The following is a 13,846-nucleotide window of genomic DNA, read 5'->3' on the forward strand; positions in this document are numbered from 1 at the left end:
GTAAGATAAATATTTATTTTCAACTATATTAATTTTTTTTAAATGTATGACGTTTATTTAGTTTTAATACTAGCTATTCAAATTCTAATATGATGTACTTAGCTTGTTTATTTGAATATGATACAAAAAACCAAAAAACTATGAAGTCTACATACTATTTTAAAAACAATCAATTTTCCAAAAATAGTATCTTTGTTAATTCTATTAATAATAACCATAGTTAATATATATATATATATATATATATATATATATATATATATATATATATATATATATATATATATATATATATATATATATGCCTATAAAAGTGAATGTTTTTGTGTGGTGTTCGTTATTAAACATGATTCCTACCAGAACTCCTTTCTTGGATTGACACAACCAAACTATCCATGAATAAAAAGCATGTGTTTGAGGTTATTGTATGTATAAGTATGTGGGTGATTTGGAGTTGCAGAAATAACGTCATCTACAAGTCGAACTCATTTCCTAAAAACATTTTGTTTGATAAGGTGATAATGTTTTCGTTTAATTGGTTTGGTATTAGGAACATGAAATGTAAAATAGGATTAAACGGATGGTTACAAAATCCGATTCTTAACTCTCCTACGTAATTTTGTTCCTTGCTAGCTCTTTACTAGTTTTTTTATAAAATTGTGGCTGTTAAAAAAGTATACATAATTCAGGTTGCACATAATCTGTGGCTAGAAGCCATTTATATCATGTGTACTAATTTTGAAGATTTTATTTTATAAATTTCATTGGCTACTATAAATTTTAACTTTCAATATTTTAATTATATGGTTCAAAATAATAAAAATATTTTAAATTAATACAAAAATTATTATCTCATAATTGATGTTACATTCATTATTAGCAATTCATCTAGTTGTGCAAGTTATAAGTCCACTTTTACCCTTGATTTTTCTCTTTCTTAATAATTATGTATTTGTTTTTAGCATACATGGAGTATAAAAAAAAAAAAAAAAAAGAATGATATTTACACTTAAGAAATTGATCCATAACATAAAATACAACACATTTGCTACTATCGTATAAGTCTTTTCCACTTAAGAAATTGATTCATCTATATAAGATACAACATATTTGCAGCTATCGTATAAGGCAAATCATATATTTTATATTTTATGTGGATGAATTAATTTGCTAAGAAGAAATATCACTATCTGTTTCTTTCTATTACAACATTATACTTTTATTTTATTTTTTCCTTATTATTGATGCATACCCAATTACAACATTATACTTCCAATTCTTTTCTTCTTACCACATCATACTTTGAAAGATCAACCCAATTGCTATAACAACTGAGTAGATTTTTCTTGGATTTAGAATCACACATCACAAAACAAAACCATCTCTATATCAATTAAGCTTTTTTATACTCGGTTTTGGCAGAAATGAAAATGTCAAAGCAAAAGAAACACTAGACATATCATTATCTTCATGCAAATGAAAAACAGACAACACAAACCTTTGCATCAATCCAAATGCATACAGATCAGATCATTCAGAGTTGCTTGGAGGCTTCTCTTTTGGATGCTTGGAGCTGTAATGATCAACAAGCTGCTTCTCATTTGCTAACTGCACCTGAAAAGTCAAAACCCCAATGCATTTTCCATTAGGTACTAATTCCGGACAAAAGGGTAAAATGGTCATTTAGTATCATTTAGAACTAAATGAAACTTAAATAAGCAAGAAATGATTCTATATCTATGTGTATCATCTAATTTGTTTCAAGCTTCTGCCACAACACCAAAATTACTGCTGTTCATATAGGTATACTATCACTTCCAATTATCTAAATGCAATAAATTCATGGAATATATCATCTTGTCTAATCACCCAAATGAAACCTAGATCAAATTCAAACAGAAATAAACCCAAATACACCTAAAACAAGCAAACCAGTACTAAATCAATATTTGTATCTTGAAATTTCTTCAACTATTGTGCTCCACCACCAAAATTACTATTCTATAATAAGTGTTTCTTCTAATTTACCAAATCAAAGTCAGATGAGAATTCAAAACAAAGTTCAATAAGTAAAACATACACATTATAAGTCTATATCGACTTACTATTTTTTCTAATTGTTCCAAAGCAAACTCAGATCGGAATTCAAAACAAAATTCAATAAGTATACAAACAAATTTTAAAAAAGCAACACATACACACTATATCAACATGCGTAAGAGTGTATCTTCCAATTACTTATCTCTGCTACAAACCAAAAATACTGCTTGCTCATGCAGAGAATATTGTATTTTCTAATCATACAAACAAAACAAAGATCAAAGTTCAACCAATTGTGTAATTTAAAGCCCGATAGAACTAAAACAAGCAAACAATCTTCCAAATTCCTTCCTCTCCCAGCTACAACATCAAAATTACCGTTGTTCATATAGAATAAATCATTTCTTTTAATCATATATGTGAAATCCAGATAAGAATTCAAATAAACGATCAGCTTAATCAAACCTAAACAATCATATAAATCGCGCAAAGAGGAACTTACTTTACAGATTGGGCATGTAATTTTGAGAGCAACGGCACGTGCTTCAAATTGAGATCCTTTTGATTTCTGGTTCTTCTCTGCATTTTTCTTCTGCGCCTCGATCTTCTGTTTTCCCCTTGTCATCTTCTCTCTTGTTTTGTTTCTCTCTCTAGAAGTTGCAGTTGCACCACCAGCGTCAAAACAGGGAAGAATGGTCACGGACTCACGGGTTTGTAATTTGTGTGCTTTTTAGTTTTGGGATTAGACAAAGAAAAAATTGCACTATAGTACCTCAACTATTGCTAACTTGCCCACTTGGCCCATCATGATATTTTTTTTTGTTAAATCCGTAACGTGCTTTTGACACCTCCTTTAGGGGGGGGGGGGGTTTGGTCATTTTAAAGTACTTTAATTTGTTTTCCCCTTCAAAATATATATATCTTTACTATCTTATAAAAGAAATCTCATTATTTTTATAAATAGATTCAATATAATAATAATATTTTTTTTAAAACGTTCAAATTGTTAAGCTAATGGTACAAATAGTCATCAATAAAATAATAATATTTCTTAAGGAGTAAAAAACGTCAAGAATTAAGTACAATTAACCAATGCATATGAACTTGTTATCATAGGAGGTTTGACCAAGTTCTTTAGTCCTGACTGTGAAGAAGCCTAAGATCCCGGCAAAAATCTTTCGGTTCTTGGTCCCCCTTCCCCTATATCCGCTCTTCTTCTCCGTCATCGCAGAAATCATCCCGTTTCTCTTTCTAATAAACAAGTTTTCTTCCTCCAGTAAAAAAAACCCTAAGACCACTCAAATCTTCAGCATAATAGATGCCGCCTCCCCCCACCTTCTTCTTCTCCATCAACGTCCTCCATGACCCACTCAAGCATTTGTTCCATCGTCTCTGTTAGAACTCCCGAAGCCATCACCTCCGTCGACCGCCACTAGAACAGCTGTCACAGATAAACACACACTTTTTGATTAGCTAATACTAGATTTTCTATTTTCTATTCAGGAAGTTGGTGGGATCAGTTGATTAAATTCATATATCTTGGTTCTTGGGTGCTCTTAATTTATCACAAAACGGATACTTCAAGAGTTGAAGTTTAAGTGATCGTATAAAGGTCAATTTTTTCACCTTTTAATGTTTCCTAATATACATGCCTTTATGAAGGTATCACGTGAAACGCTAATCAATGTGTTTGTTGAACGATTTCATGCCTAAAACTCGCTCTTTAGCTCGATTTCAATCCCTATAACTCACTATCGATCTTGATATTTTGCAGATAAGAGACAGCCTACAATTTAGCCCTAAACTTCAACAGTGATTTTTTTTTTTTTCGTTTTTCTGCTATGATTTTAGAAGCTTCCCCTGCACATTAAAGGTAATCAATGATTTTAAGCCATAAACATCACTCTTGATCTCATTTAAATCCCTAAACCACACTCTCCCTTTTGATGTTTTGTAGATAGGAGCTAAGATATGATTCAAGCGCTAAATCACTTCTTTTCTCTTTCTTCTAGAAGACCATCAGGTACACAAAACATCACGATTTTGGTTTTGATTTTCTTTTATTCTTTGTTTTGTTACATACACATCACTTTCTGTTACATTTAGAACATAAAGTGAACCTGAAAACTCGAAGGCCTTAAGAAGGTTGGAGGCCATGACAGTTTTGGTTCGGTAAGTAATTGCATTAAGGTGGAAGCATAGGTGCTTGAATCTCTCACAAAAAAGAAATGGTTCAGGAACCTCTGTTTTTTGCATGTTTTGGTTACAAATATATTACATGTATCGTAATAGCTTTAAATTTGTCCCCGATTTTCTAATAGCTACTAATATAATCTATTTCCTTTGTTGATTTTTACTTTATAGTCTGAAAGAACTAAATACCAAAGAGATGAACCAAGAGAATGTTATTAATTGAGTCGTGCACTTCCACCTCACACTATTGACCTATTATGACTTGAGTTATTGAAATCTCTTGGCGACTAAGGTCAGGTGCTTAAATGATCTTTGGAGGGTGGGGAGAAATTAACAAATTGTTTATGAATTTTGTTTTGGGAGATAAAATTTCTTTTATTATAAATATATACTAAAATTCTTGAACATAACTATTAACAATTAAAAAAAAATGTGGGTGTCTTTTTCTGTTCACACTCACACCGTATTTCTTTGGAAATGGTATTCTTGTACAAAGGCTTTCTATCTAAAAAGGAGTGTGACTAGCTTATATCAATGGTAAAATCTTGATTCTTATATTTGACTTTCCATATGATATGGTTATAGAGCAGTGTCGAGAGAAATAGTAACCAAGTGCTCAAAATACAGAGCAACCCCACAGCAGGTATGTTTTGTGCAAGAAAAAATTTGTTTATTACTTCCATGGCATGTCCGAGTGAAATAATGACCATATATGTCTTTTTTTCTTACTTTTTCAAGGTGAAAATATGATCCTATAGAAAATAGAGTTCAAGTATGTGTTATAATTGTAGAAAATGTGAAAATTGTTAATATTTTATTTAGTTAAAGTTTCACTAAATGTTGTATTTAGTCTATGTTTTATTCTTATGTCTAAATATCTTATGGGAAATAAAACCGAAACACCCCTACTTATATTATTATGTGTATATATGTTCCTTAGGCTTGAAAAATATATATGAATGATACACCAAGCAAGAAAAAAGCCAAGAATTTCAAGAATAAGCAGATCCGAGGAGTTTGTTATGTTCACCAATGTGTAAAAATTAGTCAAGAAGGTATGACAATATCTTCTTTAGTGGTGAATTTATTTCATTTCAAGTCATAATGTGATGGTGATTTTATTTCATGTTTGTAGTTAAAAAGGTGTTTTCAGATGTTGAAATTACAATTACATGGTGTGGATGGGCATAAGGGAAAGAAGGATGGTGTTAGATGGTAGAAGGAAAGAAGTGGAAACGAGAACGAGAACGGGTGAGGTTAGGGATGGGGGTGGGGTGCTGCTTTGCCAATATAAAATTTCTTTAAATGAAAAATGTTAATAAAATTTTTAAAAAAGGGTAAATATGTCATTAGGGATAGTTTTTGTAACTAACCCCGAACATAGTGTAAAGGTCATTAGGTACCGTTTCTTAATTTAGGATCAGTGCCCATTAGGAGACATGCCATTTTGATCCGATAAAGCTAATAATGTTTTTTTTCTTTTCAACAATGTTCTCAGAATTGTCAACGTAACATCGACCAGTTGATTCAACTTAAACTCTTATAGATGATAATTGATTTGTTGGAAAAGTTGATATTTTTTAGTTAAAATAGTTTTGGGTAAAGTCACATCTTTACATGACTTTCTTACTATACCACATATTTGTGTTACATGATTATTTTCTTCAAAATCTTGAATTTTGATTTACCCCTCTCGACTGGTGATTTGTGATATGTGGTTCTTTTTGTTCTGATTTTTGATCCTCATGGTTAGAATAATGGCGATGGATCAGGATTGAAGGATTTCAGAGCCTGGAAGAATGATGATGGATCTGAATCAATCATGAAAAAAGGTATTCTACTATTTTGATTTTTACTGGATTGCTTTTAAGATATGGATCGATGCAACAATCTACCAATTCCTTCTATTAGTTGTTAATTATAGGCTAAAGTTTGTTTTATAACCGTCAATTTTTTTACATGTTTATAGCATCTCAACTTCACTCAACTTAAATAGTCAGCCATCTTATGTTAAATGCATTAAAATGGCTTCTCTTGTGATAAGGTTAAAAAAAAATCTTTTAAAATAGTTAATTGAAGTTGAATTTGTTTATGATAACTTGAACATGGTATTTTAGAATCTCTTTTTTCATTCATGGTGTTCTTTTTGTAGTTTTTACCTTAATCCATGGAACATAAAATGCAGTGTATGCATTTTCTGTTCATCTAAGTATATTTTCTTTCTTAGTTTCGTTTATATGTTTTAGAGATGACATGACACAGATATTTTAAAGTAATGGTGTGCCTTTTCTAACTTTAGTGACCTATTTGTAATATATATGGTGGCTTTTCTAACATTATTGAGCTGGAAATGCAGTTTATGCATTATGGAAAGTTCATCATCTTCTACCTGTTTTCAGAACGGGCCAGGTTTCATGATATGTGATTGGAGGGGCAGATTCAAATGTTTCAATATATGTTCTGATTCCAAGGACATGTCTATGGTAGGAAAACCAATTCCATTAACACAATTTTTTACATTTATCCCTACTTTAATTCCACCATATGCCTTCTTTTTTCCCCTGGTTTTCTAGGAGACTTTGACCTCCATTTTTGTGATGCTAACCGATATAACCATCTCCGACATTAGTGGTGCAACTAACTTTCTAAAGGTACATTACATTGTTTTATTAAACTTCTTAAAAGCAACAATACTTTTTAATGTTTGTGGGTTGCATGTGGCTAGGAAAATATATTAATGGGAAAATAAAATTTCCTCAAATACTTGCGATTTTGATGCAAATTACCAAAATAAGGTTGTAGTTGCTTTTAAGTCTTCCTTATTAGTCAACATAGATACAAGTATTTAAACCATGTCTATTCTATTTTTTTTTTATACCAAAAATGACATTTAGATTTGTATGGTGTTGAGCTTTTTGCACATGATCCAGATGGTGCTGCTCATGCATTTTAAGAAACTGGTGTTGCTTCTAAGTTTCTTTTAACTAACTATACATTAATTTTTTTTTAGTATTGCTGCATTTTTAACAATTGATCATGTCAATGTTTTTACCCCGAGCAAGGCATTGTACTTTGAAAGTAGAGACAGGGATCAAATTTACTCACAAACACACAACTTATGTGTGGTTAGAGTTGGTGTGTGTGTGTGTGACTGTGTTCGTCTATTTGAGTGTGCATGTGTGTCTAGAATGGTAGAAGCGATGACATATGGTTTAGGAATCGGCGGTTTTGGTATTGAATGGACCGTCGGTTGATTAAATCTTGTTTTTTCTTTGTCAAAGAGCATAATATAATAAAGGGTAGTTGTAGTTTTTGAATCTTCACAGACAGTTTATGATGCAAGTGGGGGAGTCATGGGCTTTTAAAGTACATTACTATAATTGGATAATGTTTTTGGTTTATTGGATGTGTTACATGAATGTGTTGAAGAGGATGATGAAGGGTCTCTAAATAATGAGACTGCTTTAAAATTGATTGTTAAGTTAAATTAGGGGGAAGATGAAGGGAGGAACTATGATACTTGGCTTTCCTAAGGTGTGATCTATAAATTGGGACATATATATATATATATATATATATATATATATATATATATATATATATATATATATATATATATATATATATATACTAGCCGTCTACCCGCGCAAAGCGGCGGACGGCAAATAATTTGATCTCTTTAGAGTTAAAACCATTTTGCGTTCACTTCGAGAAATGAATATTAAATGACACCTATTTTTCAAGAGCATTACCATACCATATTAAGGGGGTGTTTGATTACGCTTTTTTAAAACAACTTTTTAGGTTCCACATCACTATAAGTTAAAAAAGTGTTTGGATTAAAATAACTTATTCCGGTGGGGAACCTCTAATACGTCATTTTTTCATAAGTTACCCTACACTTACTTATTAACTTATAAGCTAATAAACTAATAAGAAATAAGCTTTTTTGCCAAACACCCCCTAAATGGTTATTACTTCCATTTATACATACCCAAACCACTTGTACTGTTTATCGTCCTCTTTTTTTTTTCGTTTTCCTTAATTCCTTTATTAATTTAATGTCCTATTAAGTAAAATGCTAAAATATATAAATAATAGTTTATAAAAATAAACCTTTAGAATATCAGGTGTTGTGATTCGAAAATCGATAAATAGGCATTTGAGAAGGCCAAAATACTCAGGTGTCAACTTTTTCATTGTGATTTTAAACCAGGTTTGGTCACAAATGAAAACATTTTCAACGATGGTACGTAATCGAAGGAATCATATTGATTTAGGTTCTCGAAACCTTAAAGAACAAAATCTATATAGAACCATATAATAAGAACAATAATCACCGTAATCAGGAAGTCCATGTGATGAAACTTGATATTATAAGGACCAATAATGAAAAAGGTTTCATTTTTAGACTAAACAAGATGAAAAATATACAAACTACCTTAATAATGTCAAATCTTGTGTTTAACCGTTCTTTATTGCAAAAGTAAGATGCCAAAATATACAAACTAATGATAATACAATGCTCTAACTGGCCCTCTTGGTTGAGTTCTTTGAACCTGCAAAGCCAACACATTAAAGAAACATAGTAAAAACCTTTTTAGGAACAAACCTGATATAATAAAGCTTTCACCCAATATATTTATAAGATAAAAATACAAAAAGTTAAAAATGATGAAATCAATTACAAGTAAGGATTGAAATAAAAACCTGTTAAGAAAGAGCCATCTGCAGGAGGGATATTTGAATCAACATGTATTTTCTGATGATTTTAAATTTTGAATTATCCGAAATTTAGGGAAGGAGATAGAATTTGTTGAGAAATATAAGGATTCAAAACACAAGTTAAAATTTAATATTATTTTATTGATGACTACTTGTACTATTAGCTTAATGATTTGAACGTCTTAAAAAAATAATATTACTATATTCAATCTATTTTTAGAAATAGTGAGATTTCTTTTATAAGATAGTATATATATATATATATATATATATATATATATATATATATATATATATATATATATATATATATATATATATATATATATATATATATATATGGGAAATGAAAAATAGAGATATTGGAAAAGGTTATTATTCCAGTTGTGTAAATGTTGTTTTTTGATTGTTTTTATAGAGGGACGAGATTCATTCATGCATTCACTAATGTTTTAAAGTTTTGGTTTGTGTCAATTTTTTTTTCTTTGAGAACAACCATGCTTTCACTTATGATTTAAGTTTTATACTTCTTGGTGTTTCCTGTTATATTTTATTGTATTGGTTGTCATTCTGTTTTGCTCCATTAACTTTGTAACTCCCTGCTGGCTTTATTTATTTTACAAATTTCATGTTGTTCTAAAAAAAATTAGATAATATATGCAAGTTATTAACATTATTTTAATGAAAATAATAAACATATATATACAAAAAAAATCTAAATTTTTTAGATAATATATGTAAGCTATTATATTTGTTTTAAAAAATCATAAACATATGGCATCTAAATTTTGATTAGACTAAATTTTTAACATATGTTTTGGAAATCGAAGTAAACATGTTAGATATAATTTTTAATCTTTACAACAAACAGATAGTATATCCTTAGTTAAATATGTGTAGTCCATTTCAATAAGAAAAAAAATCCGATTTTGTAAAAACATGATTACCGATGATTGGTAACAATTATATTGAACAAATAACGTAAGGTGGTCTCTAAAAAGTGTCAATGTAGTTTCTAATTCAATTAAAAGAAACATTAACATTGTGTGATCTTTTAAAAGGAGCTGATACGTATGAATCACCTTTCTTTTTTTAAAAGGTTCGTCCACAGGTATTTTGTAATTTGTACATTTTACAAGTTAAAAGTAAACAATGATTTTAAGAACTATGTCAAAGTCACTCTTTTACACCACATCAAGTGATTTTGACTTTCACGCCTACACATTCCGTATTTTCAACATCTCTCGATATTTTTTTAAACAATGGTTTTTCACACCGACTTCTGTCCACCACTAATGTAGCCTTTGATTATCTAATTATCCACGAAGCCAATTAATCAGCTTAACATCATTTGCAACCAAACCGATCATCAAAAAAGTAAAACAAAATTACTTATTATGTTTTTTTTAAAACCAAATTTTAAAAGATTCAACTTGCATATTTTACCGATGCATTATGTCGTTATTCATATTATGTCGAAAAAACACTTCAAATTTTCATTATTCAATTCTTTTGACACATTCCGATTCTTCCAACAAACGTTGTGAAACAAACACACCTTATAGATATTTGTCATTTTTTAAATCTATGTTTATCAACAAAAAAATAATTCAATCCCAATTTCACATTGGGATGTACCACCGACTTATACACATTATGTGACAATTTTTTTTAACCATTATGAATTTGTTTCGGAGGAAACACTTCGCCAAAGTGACAATTGTTGCCCAAAATAAATTCAGCGAAGCAAAACTAATCGCCCTCCGCCGCTTTGCACGAGTACATGGCTAGTATATATATATATATATATATATATATATATATATATATATATATATATATATATATATATATATATATATATATATATATATATATATATATATATATATATATCCGTTTTTTATTGCAAATTTCGTAAATAAATAAGCATAGAAATCGAAACTTTGTTAGTTTTGAACTCACATTTTTTGTTTCGATCTTGCAATTTTGGTCGGACAAAGTAAATTAAAAAGATGGGTTTCGAACTTGTTTATAAGTTTCAAACTTGTTCGTTGTAGCGAATTTTAAGCATGTTTATAAATTCTAAATTTGTTTTATGTGATGAGTTTTGAACTTTTTTTCGTGTTGTGTATCCATGATAAAAAAAAATTAAATTATTCATCGAAATGATAGTAAGAGAAAAGGTTTTAAGTAGTGTTGTAAAAAATCGATATAGATAACTAATTAATTCGCCTAGATACTTGACAATCTCTCACTTCCTACGAATAATGGTAATCGATCATTGTAGACTGACTCGGTCAAAACCAATTATTAGTAGGGCTAAGCGTTCAAAATTAGTTAAAAAGTCAAAATGGTCAAAATTATTTGATAATGATAGGTTTATTAGCTTGACAACCCAGCCTAAGTGCTGCTTGTCAGCGTTGGATGGCGTCCCTATCTGACAGTCACCTGGTAGCCTCGTCTGCCTAGCGCCCTCGCTTGCCTGGCAACCTTACCTGCATGGCGGCCTCACCTAGCCGTTTGCTAGTTGGGTCTGAATTTGGTTGGCCTAAGGTCTGACCTAATTGTCCCCTATAAATAGAACACATCTTCCACCATGGAGAAGGACCACGACCATCAAAATTCTCTCACATTGGCAGATCAGACCTTATTATATACACATACCCTTGCCTCACCAAGATAGTTCTCTCCCTCCTAGAGAAACCATTTCCTTATATCTACCGATTTAACTTGATCGTTGGAGCCTGCTCATGGTGCACAATCACTGGGGAGGTTTTAACAGTTTTGTTACCTGATGACAACTAGGAATCAAGTCTAGAACTCGCTAACGACACCATTTTCGATCTCTGACAACAATATCCTGAATACTAGATTACAATTCATTGGTGCCATCCATAAGACTCTAGCGAATATATATTGTCTCGCTTGGTCTCAAACTTGTTTTCACCCTGATCTGTTCATATTTGTTGCATTTCGCCTTAGGTTTGTCAAGATCTATTCCTTTTTACCATCATTTGTTTAGATTCGCTAGGCTATTGCCAATATCTACTTCATCATTGCTCAGATCTCCAGATTTGCCCTGTTTTTCGTTCATTCGGACGTGTTTCAACCTTGCAAAGATCTTCCCAGTTGTGTTTCGTTTATGTTTTGGTGATCTCTCCAGCAACTTGGGGAGATTTTTTTTAGAAGTTCTTACCTTATGCCTAGTTTCTTATTATCGGGAAACCTTTTTTAGTTGAGGTTTTTGTGTATATTTCCATCCATTGAAGCAGATGTTCGTAAACCATGTTCTGATACTTGTACATCTCAAAGAAATCTCATAGAAACCTATTGCTGTTTGCCTTGTTTTTACCAAAACACATCTGGTTACTTTTTAGATACCTTATCTCAAAACTTGCATTTTCCCTATTACCTTTCACATTTTCAACATATATGTCTGCTAGTTGTACAAATAGTATAAGAAATTACAAGAATGGTCATTTTTCATTAATAAATGTAGTTTTGTTTCATTTCAACACCAAAAAGAAAAAGAAAGGAAAATGAGGAATATAGTTGGGTCACACCATATGTATACTATACATGTATATTTCCTAATGCCCATACATCAAAAAACATTATGAGCTACAAGGAAAAAGGGGGACCCACCTAGTCCATCTCTTTCCTCAGAATACCATAGTAGTCACATTCCCAAATCATACCTCATATCTCTCGATCATCTCTTTGATGTCAACACGAAACCAATCCTTGATGGAACCATCACAGGTCGCTCCTGATGAGTTTTATATGTATTAACATGGATAAATCCTTAACTCTTAAGGGTACATGTAACCTAAAGACCTAAGTTATAACACTATTGATGTAATATTCTATTGAACCACAAGAACTCACTAACCCTAGGTATAATCGAAGTTTGCTATAGATGGGTTTAAGATAACATACCTTTATTGTTATTGTAGCAAATAACAAAGAAAACCTTCTTGTTGATATCTTGGAAGCAGGCACCACAATTGTCGTGCCTCTAATAGAATCACACCCAAGCTAGTAAGAGGATGAATATAGAGAGAGGAGGAGAGGAAAAATTTCTACCTAGGCTTATAGAATAAGAGTGTAGCCTAAAATGTGAAGGGCTAGGTCCTTTATATAGTTGAGATATCTTGGTGCCAAAGCTAGGGCTTAAGGGAGAAACCCTAATTTCCCTAGCTTGGTGACCAAGCAACCCATTCCCTTTATTTAAGAGGCTTGGATGAAAACTCTTGGGCTTTCCCAAGTGATTTTCGTCCACATCATCCAGTGAGGTCCTTGGTCCTTCTTTCTTCAACATCCAATAATAACCAAATAGTCCCAACACTTTTAATTAATCTAGTTAATCCCAAAATTAATTCCAATAAATTATTGATTAATTATTAATTAAACAATATGATTTATAATTAATATATTATTTTCATAATATATTAATAAATCAATTATTTCAATTTATTACTCAAATTTCTCCAAAATCATCTTGTCCAGTTGCTAGGTTTGAGGGCAGACCAAAAGGATTTTGCTACTATCAATTCAAGTATATACCAATTATAGATATGGGCTTAGACACCTATCCAACAATCTTCCACTTGGATTAGTCTAATAATTATAATTGCTTGTATAACTTCTGAATCGATCAGTAAATTGTAACTTCTAAAAGCCGCTGCCGAACTCTGACCCAATCAGTTACGTGTCCTAAGATAAGTGATCATATAATCCTCCGTTTCGCAAGATATCATTTAGATATGAGACATGGAACATAATCAATCTCATTGTCCAAGACTTTGTTTCCCGATTTCTGATTTGTAATGACATAAAACTTCTAATCGAACACACCAATTTAGTCCTGGGTGGGTCCGCCACT

General features: G+C 31.1%; 1 long non-coding RNA gene across 1 annotated transcript; it reads right to left on the reverse strand.

The window, feature by feature from the left end:
• Positions 1-1,365: 1,365 nt before the first annotated feature.
• LOC111908082 (uncharacterized) lies at positions 1,366-2,802 on the reverse strand. The gene is made up of 2 exons (XR_002855753.3): positions 2,543-2,802; positions 1,366-1,614 (listed from the first exon to the last, which is right to left on the reverse strand). It is a non-coding gene; the product is annotated as an uncharacterized LOC111908082 (long non-coding RNA).
• Positions 2,803-13,846: the final 11,044 nt, after the last annotated feature.

This window comes from Lactuca sativa, chromosome 5, assembly GCF_002870075.4.
Source record: "Lactuca sativa cultivar Salinas chromosome 5, Lsat_Salinas_v11, whole genome shotgun sequence".
Taxonomy (NCBI): Eukaryota; Viridiplantae; Streptophyta; class Magnoliopsida; order Asterales; family Asteraceae; genus Lactuca; species Lactuca sativa.